The following is an 18173-nucleotide window of genomic DNA, read 5'->3' as shown; positions in this document are numbered from 1 at the left end:
TCTCGGCTCACTGCAACCTCTGCCTCCTGGGTTCAAGGGATTCCTGTGCCTCAGCCTCCTGAGTGGCTGGGACTACAGGTGTGCACCACCATGCCCAGCTAATTTTTGTATTTTTAGTAGAGACGGGTTTTCATCATGTTGGCCAGGCTGATCTCGAACTCCTGACCTCAAGTGATCTGCCCACCTTGGCCTCTCAAAGTGTTGGGATTAAAGGCGTGAGCCACCTTGCCCAGCATAAAATCTTAATTAAGAAAGAAGTGAACTTCTTTTCACAGAATAAGGATCCCAAGCTGCTCCTTTTGGCCCTGGCCTGGCGCAGTGGCTCACCCCTGTAATCCCAGCACTTTGGGAGGCCGAGGCGGGTGGATCACCTGAGGTAGGGAGTTCGAGACCAGCCTGACCAACACGGAGAAACCGTCTCTACTAAAAATACAAAATTAGCTGGGCATGGTGGCACATGCCTATAATCCCAGCTACTTGGGAGGCTGAGGCAGGAGAATTGCTTGAACCCGGGAGGTGGAGGTTGCAGTGAGTGGAGATCGTGCCATTGCACTCCAGCCTGGGCAACAAGAGCAAAATTCCATCAAAAACAGAACAAAACAAAAAAAAACCACCACAAAAATAAAGTATCAAGACCATATTTTCAGGGATCATTTCTATAGTTCATTCATTACTAGAGAAGTTTCTCTGAACATGCAGGGCACCGCAAACCATGAGGAAGAGGCACAGCATTCTCTTCTGAGCCTGAAGCCAGCTCTTCTTGCTTCACTGCCATTTGCCCTTCATGATCATTCTCTTCCTGCAGGAGAGTAAGAAAGGATGCAGTCTGAGTGGTTCCTGTCTAAAAAATAATAAAATAAAATAAAAGTATGGTCCTAATTCTCATTTTTTATTTATTTTTTTGGGACGGAGTCTCTCTCTTGTTGCCCAGGCTGGAGTGCAATGACGCAATCTTGGCTCACTGCAACCTCTGCCTCCAGGGTTCAAGTGATTCTCCTGCCTCAGCCTCCCAAGTAGCTAGGATTACAGGTGCCTGCCACCATGCCAGGCTAAGTTTTGTATTTTTAGTAGAGACAGGCTTTCACCATGTTGGCCAGGCTGGCCTTGAACTCCTGACCTCAGGTGATCCACCCACCTTGGCCTCCTAAAGTGCTGGAATTCTGGCCTCTAATTCTTAAATAGAAGACCCAGACACTGGTTTGTCAGATAGTCTGGCCTTCCTTTTTTCTCCTCTTAACTCCATTTAGTGTAGCTATTTTACTATTTGTTCACTCTTTTAGCTTGAAAGTGGCAGGAAGAAAAAGAAAAAGAAAAAAAAGAAAGTGGCATGAAGAGAACATACAGCTTAAACCAATCAATTCACCACTTTTGGCAGCTCTGTGAAAAGGTTTTCTGGAGGTGGGTGGGATTTTTGATTAACATAATTATCGGTTTCAGAGCTAGCCCTGCCTCTTCCTCAACTTTCTTCTTTCTAAACTAAAAAGGGTAATAGTAAAGTGCATCTTAAAACTGAAGGAATTAAAACAGCACCACCTCTTATCTTTAGAAGAGCAGTTTGGCACACTGACTGGTATAAACCAGCTGGCACCCTTCACAGGATGTTCTCACCACCACCCACCCTCTGGTTTCAAAGGCAGTCTTGTTGACATTTTCAGAAACTCTAGAGCTGGTGGCTTCCAGAAGTACTCCTTACGTAGTAGAGGCATGCATGCATGCCTAGGAGTGGGCCTTACATGTATTGGGAAACCTTCAAGAGGCCCTGGGATTCCAGATTTGGGCAAAAGAATATGGTGCTTAAGATCGGAGCCAGAGACTTCAAAAAGAGAGTATTAGGTCAGGGTCTTAAGGACTAGCCAGTGGAATGAGGCAGAAAGTTAGAGAGCCAGGCTGGAATGGAGTGTGAGGTTAGGGCTGTTCCTTTTAAATGTATTTTAACAGAGGGGGAATACTCAGCCAAGATTGGACCACTGCATTCCAGACTGAGCTATGGAGCAAGACCCTGCCACAACAACAAACAAACAAAAAGAGGGGAAAATAGGATTAGTTTGTACATCTTGTATGCTTATACTGACTCACTCCCACAAATATAAGACTGTCAACCTAAAGAAAGTGAGGCAAAAATTAATATAAGTAGAGTTTATTTAGGTCGAATTTGAGGACTGCAACCTGGGAGACACAGATTCAAGTTGCCTTGAATATATGCTCTGATTAGCAGCATATATTCAGGTGGGTTTTAAAAAGTGGGGCAGTTCTTATATTGGTTCATTCAAATAATATAAGCTATTGATTGGCAATACACTGTTCCTTGTATCACAAATTCCAGGAACATGACGATAATGGGTGAGGGTCCTACTCTGCAACTTTAACAACATTTTAGGTAATTTATCAGCTAGTCTGGCAACTACAGGGAAAGAAAGAATAAAATGTCTTTATCATATATATATGTATACATATGATACACATATGTACATATTATATACATATATGATATATATACATGTATATATATATATATATATATATATATATATATATCGCTGTGTCAAGCCTCACGCTGTCATCGCTGTGACAGAGCGTCGTGATGACAGAGCCTCACTCTGTTGCCCAGGCTGGAGTGCAGTGGTGTGATCTTGACTCACTGCAAGCTCCGCCTCCTTGGTTCAAGCGGATTCTCCTGCCTCAGCCGCCCGAGTAGCTGGGATTACAGGAACGCGCCACCATGCCTGGCTAATTTTTGTATTTTTAGTAGAGATGGGGTTTTACCATGTTGGTCAGGCTGGTCTCAGAACTCCTGGCCTCAAGTGATCCATGTGCCTCGCCTCCCAAAGTGCTGGGATCATAGGCGTGAGCCGCCACACCCGGACAGAATAAAATGTCTTTAAACAGTTGCCCCTGGGTATTGAAACAGCCTTTGCAAAATTACAACTGACAAAATTATACCTGAGGAAATTACGACAGTGAAATAAATCAGACCTAATTGACTCCATCTTGCTTCTAGCCTTTAAGCTGTCCTTGTTCATTCCTGCACGTAGGCCAAGCTAACTTTGGGAAGGAATTCAGTTCATGGTTTGACTATGAAACAAAATTGATGACATGGCCAGGCGCGGTGGCTCACGCCTGTAATCCCAGCACTTTGGAAGGATGAAGCAGGCAGATTATTTGAGGTCAGGAGTTCAAGACTAGCCTGGCCAACATGGTGAAACCCTGTCTCTACTAAAAATACAAAAATTATCTGGGCATGGTGGCAGGCACCTGTAATGCCAGCTGCTCAGGAGGCTGAGGCAGGAGAATCACCTGAACCCAGGAGGTGGACATTGCAGTGAGCCGAGATCACACCACTGCACTCTAGCCTGAGTGACAGAGAAAGACTCTGTCTCAAAAAATCAAATCAAATAAACTGATAAACTGATAACAGCCCTTTCCCATAAAGACCCCCTTCTTGCCTGGGGACCAGTCTGCCTTTGCAGGACTAACAAATTAGCTATGAGATTAGAAATTACAGGGCCGGGCAGGGTGGCTCACACCTGTAATATCAGCACTTTGGGAGGCCAAGGTGGGCGGATCACCTGAGTTCGGGAGTTCGAGACCAGCCTGACCAACATGGACAAACCCCCCCTCTCTACTAAAAATACAAAATTAGCTGGGCTTGGTGGTGGGCACCTGTAATCCCAACTACTCAGGAGGCCGAGGCAGGAGAATCGCTTGAACCCGGGAGCCGGAGGTTGCAGAGAGCTGAAATCGTGCCATTGTACTCCAGCCTGGGCAACAAGAGCAAAACTCCGTCTCAAAAAAAAAAAAAGATTAGAAATTAGTTTACGGGTCATGCAACCATGCAACCTCTGGCTCCTCTGAACCTCTTCAAATTGCTCCTGGAGATAACATCACTTTTGTAAAACCTAAGATCAGTGCTTGAGATATTTTGCAGACCCTGCACTCAGTGGATCAGCTGACATCACCCAGACCCAGATCAGTAATCTGGCTCAACCAGTTCTGCCATCCCACCCAGGAACAGAAGACAGCAAGAAAAACTCACTTCGACCCCCTATGATTCCATCCCCAACCTGACCAATCAGTACTTCCCCCTTCCCAAGCCCCTACTTGTCAAATTGTCTTTAAAAACTCTGATCAAGCTCAAGGATACTGATTTGAGTAATAATACTTGTCTCCCACACAGCCAGTTCTATGTGAATTACTTTCTCCATGCAATTCCCCTGTCTTGATAAATCAGCTCTGTCTAGGCAGCGGGGAAGGTGAATCCACTGGGCAGTTACAGTGTGGGTTGGTGTGGGTGGGGGATGACTGAGGTCTCAAAAGTCATGTCTCTGTAAGCCTAACAAGTTTTGCATACTTCACATAGCTTAGGCTGCTCTGAGTTGCTGTTCCTTCTCTTTTTTTTTTGAGATGGAGTCTCACTGTTGCCCAGGATGGAGTGATGTGATCGTTAACTCACTGCAGCCTTGAACTCCTGGGATCAAGTAATGCTCCTGCCTCAGCCTCCGAAAGTGCTGGGATTACAGGCATGAGCAACCACGTCCAGCCAAAATTCTGCTTTAGACTGCAGCTTCAGCTCATGCCTGAGTTCCAGCCTGCCTTTCCTGATGGCTTGCTCTGCCGATTTTAGATTTACCTAGGGAGCTGCCACAACTGTATGTCAACTCCTTGCCAAAAAAACCCTTAATATATGTCACCTATTGATTTTATTTTCCTGATGGAGCCCTGATACAGTGACTGGGCATGAGAACTTGCAAGTAGTATGACATACAACTTTTTTTTTTTTTTTTTTTTTTTAAGACAGGGTCTTGCTATATTGCTCAGGCTGGTCTTGAACTTCTGGGCTCAAGTGATCCTCTTGCTTCAGCTTCCCAAGTAGCTGGGATTACAAGGGTGCACCACTGCACCCAGCTCATTAGTTATTTATTTAAAAGTATTGTGTATAATTTGGACTTCATGGCATATTTTAACAATATATATGAGTGTATGTGTGGGTATATATAATTTTTAATGGTAAATCGTTTCTTAATGACTTAAACCCTTAACGCTGCAATTTAAAACCATTTCTTTACATTTTTTTTCATGGTAGTATCAACCTAAAAGGAAGAAGTTGAGGCAAAAGTAACTTTTGAGGGGGCTAAGCTTGAGGACTGCATTTCAGGACACTTCCAAGTTGCCTTCAGTGCTCCAGAGAACAAAACAGAGAGAGGCTCAAGTTTTTGAAGAAAATAGGATGAATCAGGAGAAGGGACAATTAAAAAACTTGTTCATTAGGAATTCTCATTGGTTTACAGAAATAACATTGGCTAGTGATTGGCTATACACTCTTTAGCTACAGGATGCATGGCATTGTATGGCTACTTGGCGTCAGTCTAGAGACTATATAACAAATGGCTTCAAGAGTAATTATTTAGTTCAACAGAGAGTGAGACAAGAATGCTGTTACATTGCAAATGCCTCCCTGGGCCTGATAATTTAAAGGGGCTTGCATTCTGTTTTTATTTTTTTTTTCTTTTGAGACAGAGTCTCACTCTGTTGCCCAGGCTGGAGTGCAATGGCACAGTCTTGGCTTACTGCAACCTCTGCCTCCCACGTTCAAGCGATTCTCCTGCCTCAGCCTCCCCAGTAGCTGGGAATACAGGCAGCCGCCACCACACCTGGCTAATTTTTGTATTTTTAGTACAGACGGGATTTCACCATGTTGGTCAGGCTGGTCTCGAACTGCTGACCTCATGATCCACCCACCTCGGCCTCCCAAAGTGCTGGGATTACAGGCGTGAGCCATCATGCCCGGCCAGGGCTTGCATTCTTCAGATAAAAAGTTTTTTTTTTTTTTTCTAAGTAGCTCTTAAGTGACAAATTAAAGAATAGCATTCAGCCTATTTTTTTTTCTACTTTAGATATAAGAACTCAAGTTTTCCTTCATATCAGCAATACATTCTGCAAACCAAAGAGTATCTGAGACAAGCCTCATCAATTTAGGAAGTTTACTTTGCCAAGGTCAAGAATGTGCCCACGGCAGCCTCCAGAGGTCCTGAGGACATGTGCCCAAGGTGTTCAGGGCACAGCTGGGTTGTATACATTTTAGGGAGACGAGACATCAATTAATATATGTAATGTACATTGGTTCAGTCTGGAAAGGTGGAATAACTTGAAGTAGGGAGGAAGTCCACAAGGAATTTCCTTGTGGCAAATTGTGATGAAGGAGGTAAGCAGTTGTTTTATCCTTGCAGCTATCTCATTGAGGAATAGAATGGGAGGCAGGTTTGCCCGACACAGTTCCCAGCTTGACTTTTCCTTTTGGCTTAGTGATTTTGGGGTCCTGAGATTATTTTTTCACAGTTCTAACCACCTGAGCTAACTGGCCAATACCATTCTTTCATATTAGATACTAACTAAAACATTTGTGTTTTTTTCTTTGACTTCTCTCCCCACAAGATCTTCAAATTGCAGTTGTCATGTCCCAAATCACTGACCTCCAAATATGGTTTTGATCACATATTTCTCAAAAAAATTTTACCCCTTACTCAATACATATATATTTTTACATATACATTGCAAAAATGGCCAGGCTTAGTGGCTCATGTCTGTAATCTTGGCTCTTTGGAGGCCGAGGTGGAACGATCCACTTGGGGTCAGGAGTTTGAGACCAGCCTGGCCAACATAGTGAGACCCTGCCCCTATTAAAGAAAAAAAAAAAAGGGCCAGGCATGGTGGCTCACCTGAGATCGGGACTTCGGAGACCAGCCTGACCAACACAGAGAAACTCCATCTCTACTCAAAATACAATTAGCCAGGCATAGTGGTGAATGCCTGTAATCCCAGCTACTGGGGAGGCTGAGGCAGGAGAATCGCTTGAATCCGGAGGCAGAGGTTGTGGTGAGCCAGATCACACCACTGCACTCCAGCGTGGGCAACAACAGCGAAACTCTGTCTCAAAATAAAACAAAAAACAAACAAACAAAAAAAGATTTTTAAAAAAGCTTATATTGTTATATGTAAAAAATTTAAAAACACAGAAATGTAAAGAAAAATGTTGAGAATAAAAAGGACATACAAATAAGGGTTCTAATATTCTCTTCCTGCATCTCAAGAGTCGTTTCATTCATCTCACTTTGAGTTTACTTGGTTCTTTTTTTTGTTTAGTTTTGTTTTAGACAGGGTCTCACTCTGTCATCCAGGCTGGAGTGCAGTGTTGAGATGATGATTCATTGTAACCTCTGTCTCCTGGGCTGAAGCAATCCTCCCATTTCAGCCTCCCAAACTGCTGGGATTACAGGTGTGCACTACCATACCCAGCCTGAGTTCACTTCTTAAACTATTTCCCAACAGAGTACAAAGATGATTCACAGGTTCACACTGTTAAAGGTAGTAATGGTGCCTGTTTAAATATGTTTTTAAAATTCTCAACATAATAATTTTTTTTTTTTTTAAATAGAACATTTTGGCCGGCTCAGTGGTTCACACCTGTAATCCCAGCACTTTGGGAGGCCAAGACAGGCGGATCTCTTGAGGCCAGGAGCTCAAGACCAGCCTGGCCAACATAGCAAAACCCAGTGTCTGCTGAAAATAGAAAAAATTAGCTGGGTGTGGTGGCACGCGCCTGTAATCCCTGCTATTCGGGAGGCTGAAGCATGAGAATTGCTTGAACCTGGGAGATGGAGATTGCAATAAGCCGAGATTGTGCCACTGCACTCCAGCCTGGGTGACAGAGGGAGACTCTGTCTCAAAAATAAACAAATGAAACATTTTAGAAGCTTCCAAAAGTGCTGAGAGAACACTTAGAATTTAAATCAGCCAAATGTGGCCACAGTTTAGTCACTCAGCTAATCTATCATTCAGCTAAACAGCGCTAACCACAGTAGCCTTGATTCAGTTTTTAATGGTGTTTACTCTTAGTTATATGACATTTAATTAACATGTTAAATGAACTACTGATTTAAAATAAGAGGCAAAAGGAAAATACCATTAAAATGCTAGCTAATGAAAAGCATTAAAAATGTAATTCTGCATTTTTGCCACAGAGTCATCTTCACCCATCCATACGTTTCACCTACTACATCATATAGAATATTACAAGGATAAATATATCGATGATTTACACCCAATTTCGCTCTTCATTTATTGGGAATAAAAACGAGCATGAGCTTGTAATCCCAGCACTTTGGGAAGCCGAGGCAGGAGCCTCGTTTGAACTCAGGAGTTCGAGACCAGCCTGGGCAACATAGCGAATCTCTGTCTACACAAAAAATATGGCCGGGCGCGGTGGCTCACGCCTGTAATCCTAGCACTTTGGGAGGCCGAGGCAGGTGGATCACAAGCTAAGGAGTTTGAGACCATCCTGGCTAACACAGTGAAACCCCGTCACTACTAAAAATACAAAAGATTAGCCGGGCATGGTGGCACGTGCCTGTAGTCCCAGCTACTTGGGAGGCTGAGGCAGGAGAATCTCTTGAACCCGGGAGGCGGAGGTTGCAGTGAGCTGAGATCGCGCCACTGCACTCCAGCCTGGGCGACAGAGCGAGACTCCATCTCAAAAAAAAAAAAAAAAAAAAAAAATCTGGGCTTGGTGGCGTGTGCCAGTAGTCTCAGCAATTCAGGAGGCTGAGGTGGCAGGCTCACTTGAGCCCAGGACGTCGAGGCTGCAGTGAACCATGATCCCACCTCCTGCCAGTGCACTCCAGCCTGGATGACAGAGCGACCCTGTCTCCAAAACAAAACAAAACAAAGAGCTAAATCGGTAATGTTTCCTTTACAAACAACCTGAAACCTTCTCTAATCATTTAGAAATAAGATACAAAAATGACAAAAATAATTCGATATTTTAAACAAAAATGCAATAATTACAAGCATCAGTAATGAAAGCAGTTTTTGCTTAGCTTTAATTCTGTAAAGTGTACTTAATTTTAATCTAGAAGTGTAGAAGTATTACATACATCCGAAATCATGTTTTTTTCTTCTACAGTCGAAAGTTTGTATTACATGTAAAATAGGAAAAAAATATTAAAATTTTTCGAAAGCGAAAAGTCTACTCAGCAAGTTTTTGGTATTTATTAATGGTTTTACTTTTGCTAGACACAAAAATGAAATACCGCTAAATTAGCTCACAGAAGAGTTCAGGATTCTATAGACTCAGGAAAAGCCTGTCCTAAAACTGTTTTAATAAAGGCTGAAAATAGACATTATAATACAGTCTTTAATAATATACAATGTGTATTCCTCCTGATGGTGGTCTTGCTTGACATTTTAAGCATAGCCCTATTTTCCTGTCAAGACAGCAGCCAGTTCTGCTTCATGTCATAACAACACTTGATTCATGTAAGCAGCTGCTACCCATGCCATCACAGTACACATAATTGCTAAATGTAGGGTTCAAATAATCGTAAATGGACACTAACATGAAAATCAGACTGTTTTGTTGTAACAGCAAAAGTTTTAGAAGCAAATAATTTTAGTATCTACTTAGTACAGTAATCATGAACATACAGTATAGAGCTAGGCACAGCAGTAAATTGTTGGAAACACTAACATTTATTGTTTACGAACATACATGCAGTGTTTACACATTTCTTAAATGTTGTCTTTAATGCTGCTGATAAACGAAAGGATAAAAAAGTCCAACAAACCACAATAAATGTCAACGGGTGTTATTAACAATATGAAAAAACTCAATAGCAACAACCACATTTAAAGCTACAGGACTCGAAAGTTCCGGACTACAAATCCCAGAGTTCCCTAGAGCCCAGGCGGAGCTACCTTCAAACTGATCGCTTTTTCACCCAATGACAGCCAGAGAATCCCTAAACCACATTCAGCCCGGCCTGAAGGGCTGGTTTCTTCGCGTGAAAACAATAAGGTATTACGTGGACTTTCTGAACACGAGTGGTAGTTTCAGGGCCTGAGTCTAACTACTAAATTATTTCTCCCCGCATTAGTCTCCTAGTCATCTTAATAACTCTCTACCCAACTCTGGCTCGGTGGAAACTCGGAACGTCTAAATGCTGAAACTCACGTACATCAGTACCAGCAGATGCATCCAGTCAGCCACGAGGAAGCCGGAATCCGCCTTATTCTTGCCCTTTATTGGCCACGCATCCCACCAATGGGGCCATTAAACTTCCGCTAACGCAGCGTACGGCCTGGTGGTTTGAGCGTTGTACGTACGCTGGGTCTACGAAGGGGCAGGCGTTCTGCTTTCGTCCAATCGGAAGCTAGCAAGAATTCCCCGGGCCACTATGCCCCACTTCTTTCGCGTCACGTTACGGGCCGCCTCTCTGCAGCCGACCAATCCTCTTGATTTTCTTGTGCGCATTACCCAATCAGAGAGGTCGAGGCGGGTTTCCCCTTGACCGCTCTAAGCCGCCGCGCAGCCTGCGTTTTCTCCGGTACAGGTTGAGGCTACTAAGGTACATTTTGCTGGGCCAGGCTGGGCGGGTCCCCGGGGTGGGCAGCCCTCTCGACGAGCGGCGACGCCGTGGTTGAGTCTAGAAAGCTAGACTTGCTGGACAGCTATCGCGGGAGCGCGGAGGGAAGTGGGAGGTCTGGACGGAGTGTGCACGTGTTGGCAGTCTCGCTCCGCGGTCGGAGCCACCGGGTCAAACCTGTGCTGGCCCTGGCCAAAGAACCTTCTGCGGGTCAGGCTGCTGTTGCCGGTGCCGTTCCCAGTACTTCCTCTGGGGCGTTTTTCAATAAAAGCCAAACGCCGTTGCTCATTTTCAGGGAAAGACCTGTTTCCTCCTGCTCTTTCTTCTCCACGGATACTCTCCCCACCACTAAAAGGGTTTAGTAAAATCCTTTTGTAGGCCAGAAAGCAGATTCTCACTTGGGAAGAGACGACCCGTAGTATGGGATGTGGTATGATACCAGCAACTGGTCTGTTATATCATTTAAACCACATGGCTATCTAAAGAGGTAGGTACTGTGAGTGTTCTCATTTTCACGCGAAGAAGCAGTGTTAGACATTACTCATTCTTGTGTTTTCTTTAGCTTGTCTCTGACAAATTGTGGCATTCAGCTTCCACGGATGTAAAATTAAAAGATGGTATAATTTGTAAAATGTTGCTCCTGTTTTCTTTTTTCCTTTTCTTTTTCTTTTTCTTTTTTTTTTTTGAGATGGAGTCTTAGTCTGTCGCGCAGGCTGGAGTGCAGTGGGGCGATCTCGGCTTACTGCAACCTCCGCCTTCCGGGTTCAAGCGATTCTCCAGCCTCAGCCTCCCGAGTAGCCAGGATTATAGGCGCCTGGCACCACGCCCAGCTAATTTTTGTATTTTTAGTAGAGACGGGATTTCACCATACTGGTCAGGCCGGTCTCGAACTCCTGACTTCTGGTGATCCACTCGCCTCTGCCTCCCAAAGTGCTAGGATTACAGGCGTGAGCCACCGTGCCCGGCCGTTTTCTTTATTAATTTGAAATTATTTAAAAAGTCAATAAAAGCCTGGGCGCGGTGGCTCACGCCAGTAATCTCAGCACTTTGGGAGGCCGAGGCGGGCGGATCACGAGGTCAGGAGTTCGAGACCAGCCTGGTCAACATGGTGAACCCCCCCCCCCCCCCGTCTCTACTACCAATGCAAAAATGTGGCGGGCGCCTGTAGTCCCAGCTACTCGGGAGGCTGAGGCAGGAGAATCGCTTGAACCCGGGAGGCAGAGGTTGCAGTGAGCCAAGATCGTGCTACTGCACTCCAGCCTGGGCGACAGAGTGAGACAACGTCTCAAAAAAAAGAAAAAAGAAAGTCAATAAAACACACCTAGAAGTGAATTAATCGATTGTTACCAAGGTAAAATGATTTAGAGGAAAGACATCGCAGTAGGCACCAGTTACTGACCTTTGACTGGACAAGTCAGCATCAGCTTTTTCACCTGTATAATTGAAATAAATACCAAACTTGACTACTTAGAGTTCTGAGGGTTAAATAATTTAATAGTTACAAAATATGTTACCGATGAAAGCCACGTGACTGTTTCTGCTTTTCAAATTCTTTCTTGTGGAGCCTGGACTGCACTGCAACCTATGGCCGAGTAAAACAGTGGTAACTTGCAGTCAAGTACCATTTAAGTGAGAAATCCTCTGAAACGTCTATGGACTGCTTATCTCCCTGTTTAGTATTCAGGAATACTTTCCTGTGAATGCAGCTATGTTACTTACCTGGTTTGTATTCTTACCTTAGACTGTTGTAGCTATTGTAAAGCAAAAGTAAGATCAAGCCCATCTAACTACTTTTTGGGTTATTTTCTCTCACTTTGTAAATACAGGGTGTTTTTCCAGACAGGAGTGCGGTGGCACAGTCTTAGCTCACTGCAGCCTCGAACTTCTGGGCTCAAGTGATCCTCCTGCCTCAGCCTCCCAAGTGGCAGGGATTACACACGAGCCACTGTGCCAAACCCGTGAAGTTTTTGAGTTGTACTTTTGTACTAAAGTCATGACTACTTTTTCTGCAACTGACACTATGAGCTGCAAATACGACTGAAGATGCAACTGCTTTTTTACTTTTTCCCTATGTGCTTTAAAGAACTACATTTTCAATGATTTCCATGTATTTAAGATATTTTCATTTACTTGGTAGAAAATACAAGAGAATTTTGATAAATCTGAACTGGAATGGTCTTTATGTTAATTCTGTTCAATATTTTAGGGCAGATTATGTACAGATTTTCGCCAAACTGTCAAAAGGGTGTATTTTGTTCATATAGCTACTGTAACAAATTACAACAGATTTAGTGACTTCGAATAACACACATTTATTCTTTCTGCCTTTGTTTCTTTCTCTCTCTTTTTTTTCCTTTGGTGAAAAGTACACACTTAAGAAAGGGGAGTGCAGATGTACTCAAGAGAGTCACCTCTTCCTTTTTTTTTTTTTTTTTTTTTGGTAGAGATGAGGTCTTGCTATGTTGCCCAGGTGGGTCTCAAACTCCTGGGCTCAAGCAGTCCTCCCACCTTGGCCTCCCAAAGTTCTGGCATTACTGGCATGAGCCACCATGCTCAGCCTCATTTATTGTCTTTTAGTTCTGGAGGTCAGAAGTATGAAATCAGTTTCACTGGACTAAAGTCAAAGTGTTGCAGGCCCAATTCCTTCTGGAGGCTGTGAGAAGAAAATCCATTTCCTTACCTTTTTCAGCTTGTAGTGGCTGCCTGTCTTCCTTGGCTTGTGGCTCTTTTCTGCACAGGACATCATGCTATCATCATACCACTTTCTCATCTGTAGTCACGTCTCCCTCTGCCTCTCTTACGAGGACATTTGTGATTATATTAAGGACCCCCCCAGATAAACAAGGATACTCTCTCCATCTCAAGATACTTTGTAAAGTCCCTTTTGTCATATAATGAAACAGTCATAGATTCCAGGAATTAAGACCTTTGTATCTTTGAGGGCCAGTGTTCAGCCTACCACAGGAAGGTATAAAGAAGAGTAAAATATCCTATCCCATAAAGTCTCACAGGGACTATAAGAGAAAAACAAATTCACAGTAAATGGTTGCTGAGTTAGACTTTCTTATTACTGTGAAAATAACCTAAGGCACCACAGGTTGGAGCTTCGCCAACTTTTCCACTGGAATATCTTTAATAGCAAAGGTAAATGAATATTCCTGTGATATTTGGAAACAAAGCCTGAATTAATGCTTTAGAAGAGTAAAATTTCTTTGAATTCTAATCTTATAATTTAAAATTTTATGTGACTTTTGCATTCAGTTTTATATGTTCATGGTTGATGCTGTTTTGAATTATATTTAAGCATTGCTGTTCTAGAGAAAAGACTTTGTTCTGTAGTTTCATTATTGTTTTACTTTTAAATTTATTTTTAGAGATGGGGGTCTCACTATGTTGCCTATGCTGGACTCAAACTCTTGGGCTCAACTGATGTTCCCACGTAAGCCTCCTAGCTGGGACTATAGGCATGCAACCCAGTGCCCAGCTAATGTAGCTTCTTGTAATTTTCTTTTTTGGGGGGGCAGTGACTTTTTTTTTTTAATTATTTTTTGGCCAAGAACGGTGGCTCATGCCTGTAATCCCAGCACTTTGGGAGGCCGAGGCGGGTGGATTACCTGAGGTCAGGAGTTTGAGACCAGCCCGGCTAACATGGCAAAACCCCGTCTTTACTAAAAATACAAAAATTAGCCGGGGATGATGGTGCGTGCCTGTAGTCCCAGCTACTGGGGGGCTGAAGCAGGAGGATCACTTGAACCTGGGAGGCAGAGGTTGCAGTGAGCCAAGATCGTGCCACTGCACTCCAGCCTGGGTAACAGAGCGAGACTGTTTTGAAAAAAAAAATTATTTTTTCGTAAGTTATTGGGGTACAGGTGGTATTTGGTTATATGAGTAAGTTCTTTAGTGATGATTTGTGAGATTTTGGTGCACATATCACCTGAGTAGTATACACTACACCATATTTGTAGTCTTTTAATCCCTTGCCCCCCATCCCCTGGCCAAGTCCCCAAAGTCCATTGTATCATTCTTATGCCTTTGTGTCCTCATAGCTTAGCTCCCACATATCAGTGAGAATATATGATGTTTGGTTTTCTATTCCTGAGTTACTTCACTTAGAATAATAGTCTCCAGTCTCATCCAGGTCATGGCAAATGCTGTTAATTCATTTCTTTTTATGGCTGCGTAGTATTCCATTATATATATACACACATATACACACACATATATATATACACACACACACACACCCACCACAGTGTCTTTATCCACTTGTTGATTGATGGGCATTTGGATTGGTTCCACGATTATGCAGTTGTGAATTGTGCTGCTATAAACATGCATGTGCAAGTATCTTTTTCAAATAATGACTTTTCTTCTGGGTAGATACCCAGTAGTGGGATTGCTGGATCAAATGTTAGTTCTGCTTTTTAATTCTTTAAGGAATCTCCACACTGTTTTCCATAGTGGTTGCACTAGTTTACATTCCCACCAGCAGTGTGGAAGTGTTCCCTGTTTACCACATCCACGCCAGCATCTCTTGTTTTTTTATTCTTCACTTACGGCCATTCTTGCAGGAGTGTGGTGGTATCACATTGTGGTTTCGATTTGCATTTCCCTGATCATTAGTGATGTTGAGCGTTTTTTCATAGGTTTGTTGGCCATTTGTATATCTTCTTTTGAGAATTGTCTCTTCATGTCCTTAGCCCACATTGTGATGGGCTTGTTTGTTTTTTTCTTACTGATTTGAGTTTGTTGCAGATGCTGGATATTAGTCCTTTGTCAGATGTATAGATTGTGAAGATTTTCTCCCACTCTGTTGTTGTCTATTGACTCTGTTGACTATTCCTTTTGCTGTGCAAAAGCTCTTTAGTTTAATTATGTCCCAGCTATTTATCTTTGTTTTTATTGCATTTGCTTTTGGGTTCTTGGTCATGAAATCCTTGCCTAAGCCAACGTCTAGAAGGGTTTTTCCAATGTTGTCTTCTAGAATTCTTAGTTTCAGGTCTTAGGTTTAAGTCCTTAATCCATCTTGAGTTTATTTTTGTATAAGGTGAGAGATGAGGATCCAGTTTCATTTTTCCTACATGTGGCTAGCCAATTATCCCAGCACCATTTGTTGAAAAGGGTGTCCTTTCCCCACTTTATGTTTTTGTTTGCTTTGTCGAAGATCAGTTGGCTGTAAGTATTTGGGTTTATTTCTGGGTTCTCTATTCTGTTCCATTGGTCTGTGTGCCTATTTTTATACCAGTACCATGCTGTTTTGGTGACTATGGCCTTATGGTATAGTTTGAAATCAGTTAGTGTGATGCCTCCAGATTTGTTCTTTTTGCTTAGTCATGCTTTGGCTATGCGGGCTCCTTTTTGGTTCCATATGAATTTTAGGATTGTTTTTTCTAGTTCTGTGAAGAATGATGGTGGTATTTTGATGGGAATTGCATTGAATTTGCACATTGCTTTTGGCAGCATGGTCATTTTCACAATACTGATTCTACCCATGAACATGGGATGTGTTTCCATTTGTGTTGTCTATGATTTCTTTCAGCAGTGTTTTGTAGTTTTCCTTGTAGAGGTCTTTTGACTCCTTTGTTAGGTATATTCTTTTTTTCTTCTTCTTTCTTTTTTGAGATAGAGCCTTGCTCTGGCTCACTGCAACCTCCACCTCCCGGGTTTGAGCAGTTCTCCTGCCTGAGCCTCCCAAGTAGCTGGGACTACAGGTGTGCACTACCACGCCTGACTGATTTTTTTGTATTTTTGTTAGAGATGGGGTTTCACCATGTTGGCCAGGCTGGTCTCGAACTCCTGATCTTAGGTGATCTGCCTGCCTCAGCCTCCGAAAGTGTTGGGATTACAGGCGTGAGCCACTGTGCCCAGCCTTGTTTTTTCTTTAAGCTGTCTATTTCCCTGAATATTTCTCCCTTCACTTCTCTTTTTTTTTTTTTTTTTTTGAGAGGGAGTCTCGCTCTGTCGCCCAGGCTGGAGTGCAGTGGCACGATCTTGGCTCTCTGCAACCTCTGCCTCCTGGTTCAAGTAGTTCTCCCTGTCTCATCCCTCTGAGTAGCTGGGATTACAGGCACCCACCACCAGGCCCAGCTAATTTTTGTATTTTTAGTAGAGAAGGGGTTTCACCGTGTTGGTCAGGCTGGTAACGAGCTCCTGACGTCAGGTGATCCCCGCCTTGGGCTCCCAAAGTGCTGGGATTACGAGTGTGAGCCACCGCGCCTGGCCAGTTTTTGTGTTTTTAGTAGAGACAGGGTTTCGCCATGTTGGCCAAGCTGGTCTCGAACTGGACTGAAGTGATACACCTGCCTCGGCCTCCCAAAGTGTTGGGTTTATAGGTGTGAGCCACTGTGCCCAGCCTGAAATTTAAGTAATTATTAATATGGTAAACATCTTTCTATTTGGAGATTGGAATTATGTCCTGATGATTTTTTACAGTTCTCGTAATTTTAATTTTTGGACCTCCTGCTAGATGGCAGTAGTAATCAATGCCAAGGGCCAGGAAGGAAACTTTTAAAACGGTTTGATAGCTTAAGTCTAATTCTTATGTTTAGTGAAGTTACAACTGACCGTACATGATTTTCAGTTCTTTTTATCCTTCACATCTGATCTACGAAGCACATGTGAACTTTTTATCCTCTTAATATCCGTTTTTTTCCGGATAGTTCAATAATTATGGCTTTTGTTTGTTATTTCTCTGATATCAGGGTCTTTTACTGTGTTCAGTAGAGAGGAAATGAGTTTAGAACTTAGTAGATTCTGATCTTCCCTCATTATAACACCAAAGTGGTTAAAAGAACTAGTTCTGCTATATCTTTACATGAATATTATACAAGCTATAAATATTTACATTTAGGGATGTGTTTTGATTTCTATTTCAACGTAGTCCTTTTGAATGGTCTCCTAATTTGGAAAATTAAATAGTGAATCAACCTCAAAATGCAAAACAAAGTCTGTAGCTGTCAATAAATATTTATAAAATATTGCTTTATTGTCTGAGAGATATGTTTACATGATTATAAACTATCCAGTGTCAGGAAAAGCCTCATTCTGGCTTAATCTTATTTCATCTACCAATTAACATGGAAATTTTAAAAATCATTAATATGTTAAAGTGTCTTTCTGCTTGATGAATTAGGGTGGCATTTTTAGGGGAACATTTGTATTGTGAATTCACCTTAGAAGCATCTAGTCTATATACATACATAAATATATATATATACTTACACACATATTTATACATAAAAGGGGTGGAAATCCTGTCAAATACTAGTTTATTCTGCAGGTTATCATTTGACATTACATATTGCATTTCATTAACATTCTCTATACTCCCACCTAGTGGTATATGAGTGCTGCTTTTGTGCCAGGCACCATTTAACGTGGTAATTAATATATGAAACCCTATGGCATTGATATTGCTATCTCCTGTTTAAACTACAGGAAACTGAAACATATAGTTAGTAAAGCCAGGATTTGCGCTCTGGCAGTCTGACTCTATACCCATTCTCAGCTATCATGCAATACCTGTCTCAGCTTCCTCATCTAAAACACTGTAATAAAAGGACTATTTTAGGATTATTGGGAGGGTTCAGTGAAGCAATTCATGTGCAGAGGCTGACATGGTAACCGAGAATGGTAATGATCAGTTAATATTAGCTGTCATTTGGCTACTTTTCTGGTTTTCTTCCCATTCTTTTTTCATTTTTCTCTATTATAGGATGCTTGGCCTGCTGCTTGCCATCATTCTGTATAATTCATCTG

The 18173-nt window shown here is 42.5% G+C and overlaps 1 protein-coding gene, 1 long non-coding RNA gene and 1 pseudogene across 5 annotated transcripts in view; 2 read left to right on the top strand and 1 right to left on the bottom strand.

Annotated features, from left to right (window-relative positions):
* Positions 1 to 622: 622 nt before the first annotated feature.
* LOC107968182 (uncharacterized) lies at positions 623 to 10160 on the bottom strand. The gene is made up of 2 exons (XR_001709192.3): positions 10008 to 10160; positions 623 to 799 (listed from the first exon to the last, which is right to left on the bottom strand). It is a non-coding gene; the product is annotated as an uncharacterized LOC107968182 (long non-coding RNA).
* Positions 632 to 835, top strand: LOC112205519 (small nucleolar RNA U3; annotated as a pseudogene).
* Positions 10161 to 10268: 108 nt separating the features above from the next.
* WDR89 (WD repeat domain 89) overlaps positions 10269 to 18173 on the top strand; it is a 45654-nt gene continuing 37749 nt past the window's right edge. Inside the window, exon 1 of one of the 4 annotated variants that reach the window (XM_016926196.4) lies at positions 10269 to 10397. The gene's annotated coding sequence lies outside the window, so the exon portion shown is untranslated. Of the gene's footprint in view, positions 10903 to 18173 lie in introns of all 4 variants that reach the window. The other 3 variants (XM_001169293.7, XM_001169271.8, XM_063793522.1) reach the window with 3 other exon arrangements.

The sequence above is a fragment of the Pan troglodytes genome, chromosome 15 (assembly GCF_028858775.2).
Source record: "Pan troglodytes isolate AG18354 chromosome 15, NHGRI_mPanTro3-v2.0_pri, whole genome shotgun sequence".
In the NCBI taxonomy this organism is placed as follows: Eukaryota; Metazoa; Chordata; class Mammalia; order Primates; family Hominidae; genus Pan; species Pan troglodytes.
The sequence above is the reverse complement of the archived record's forward strand: the minus strand, read 5'-3'. Positions and strand labels throughout refer to the sequence as shown.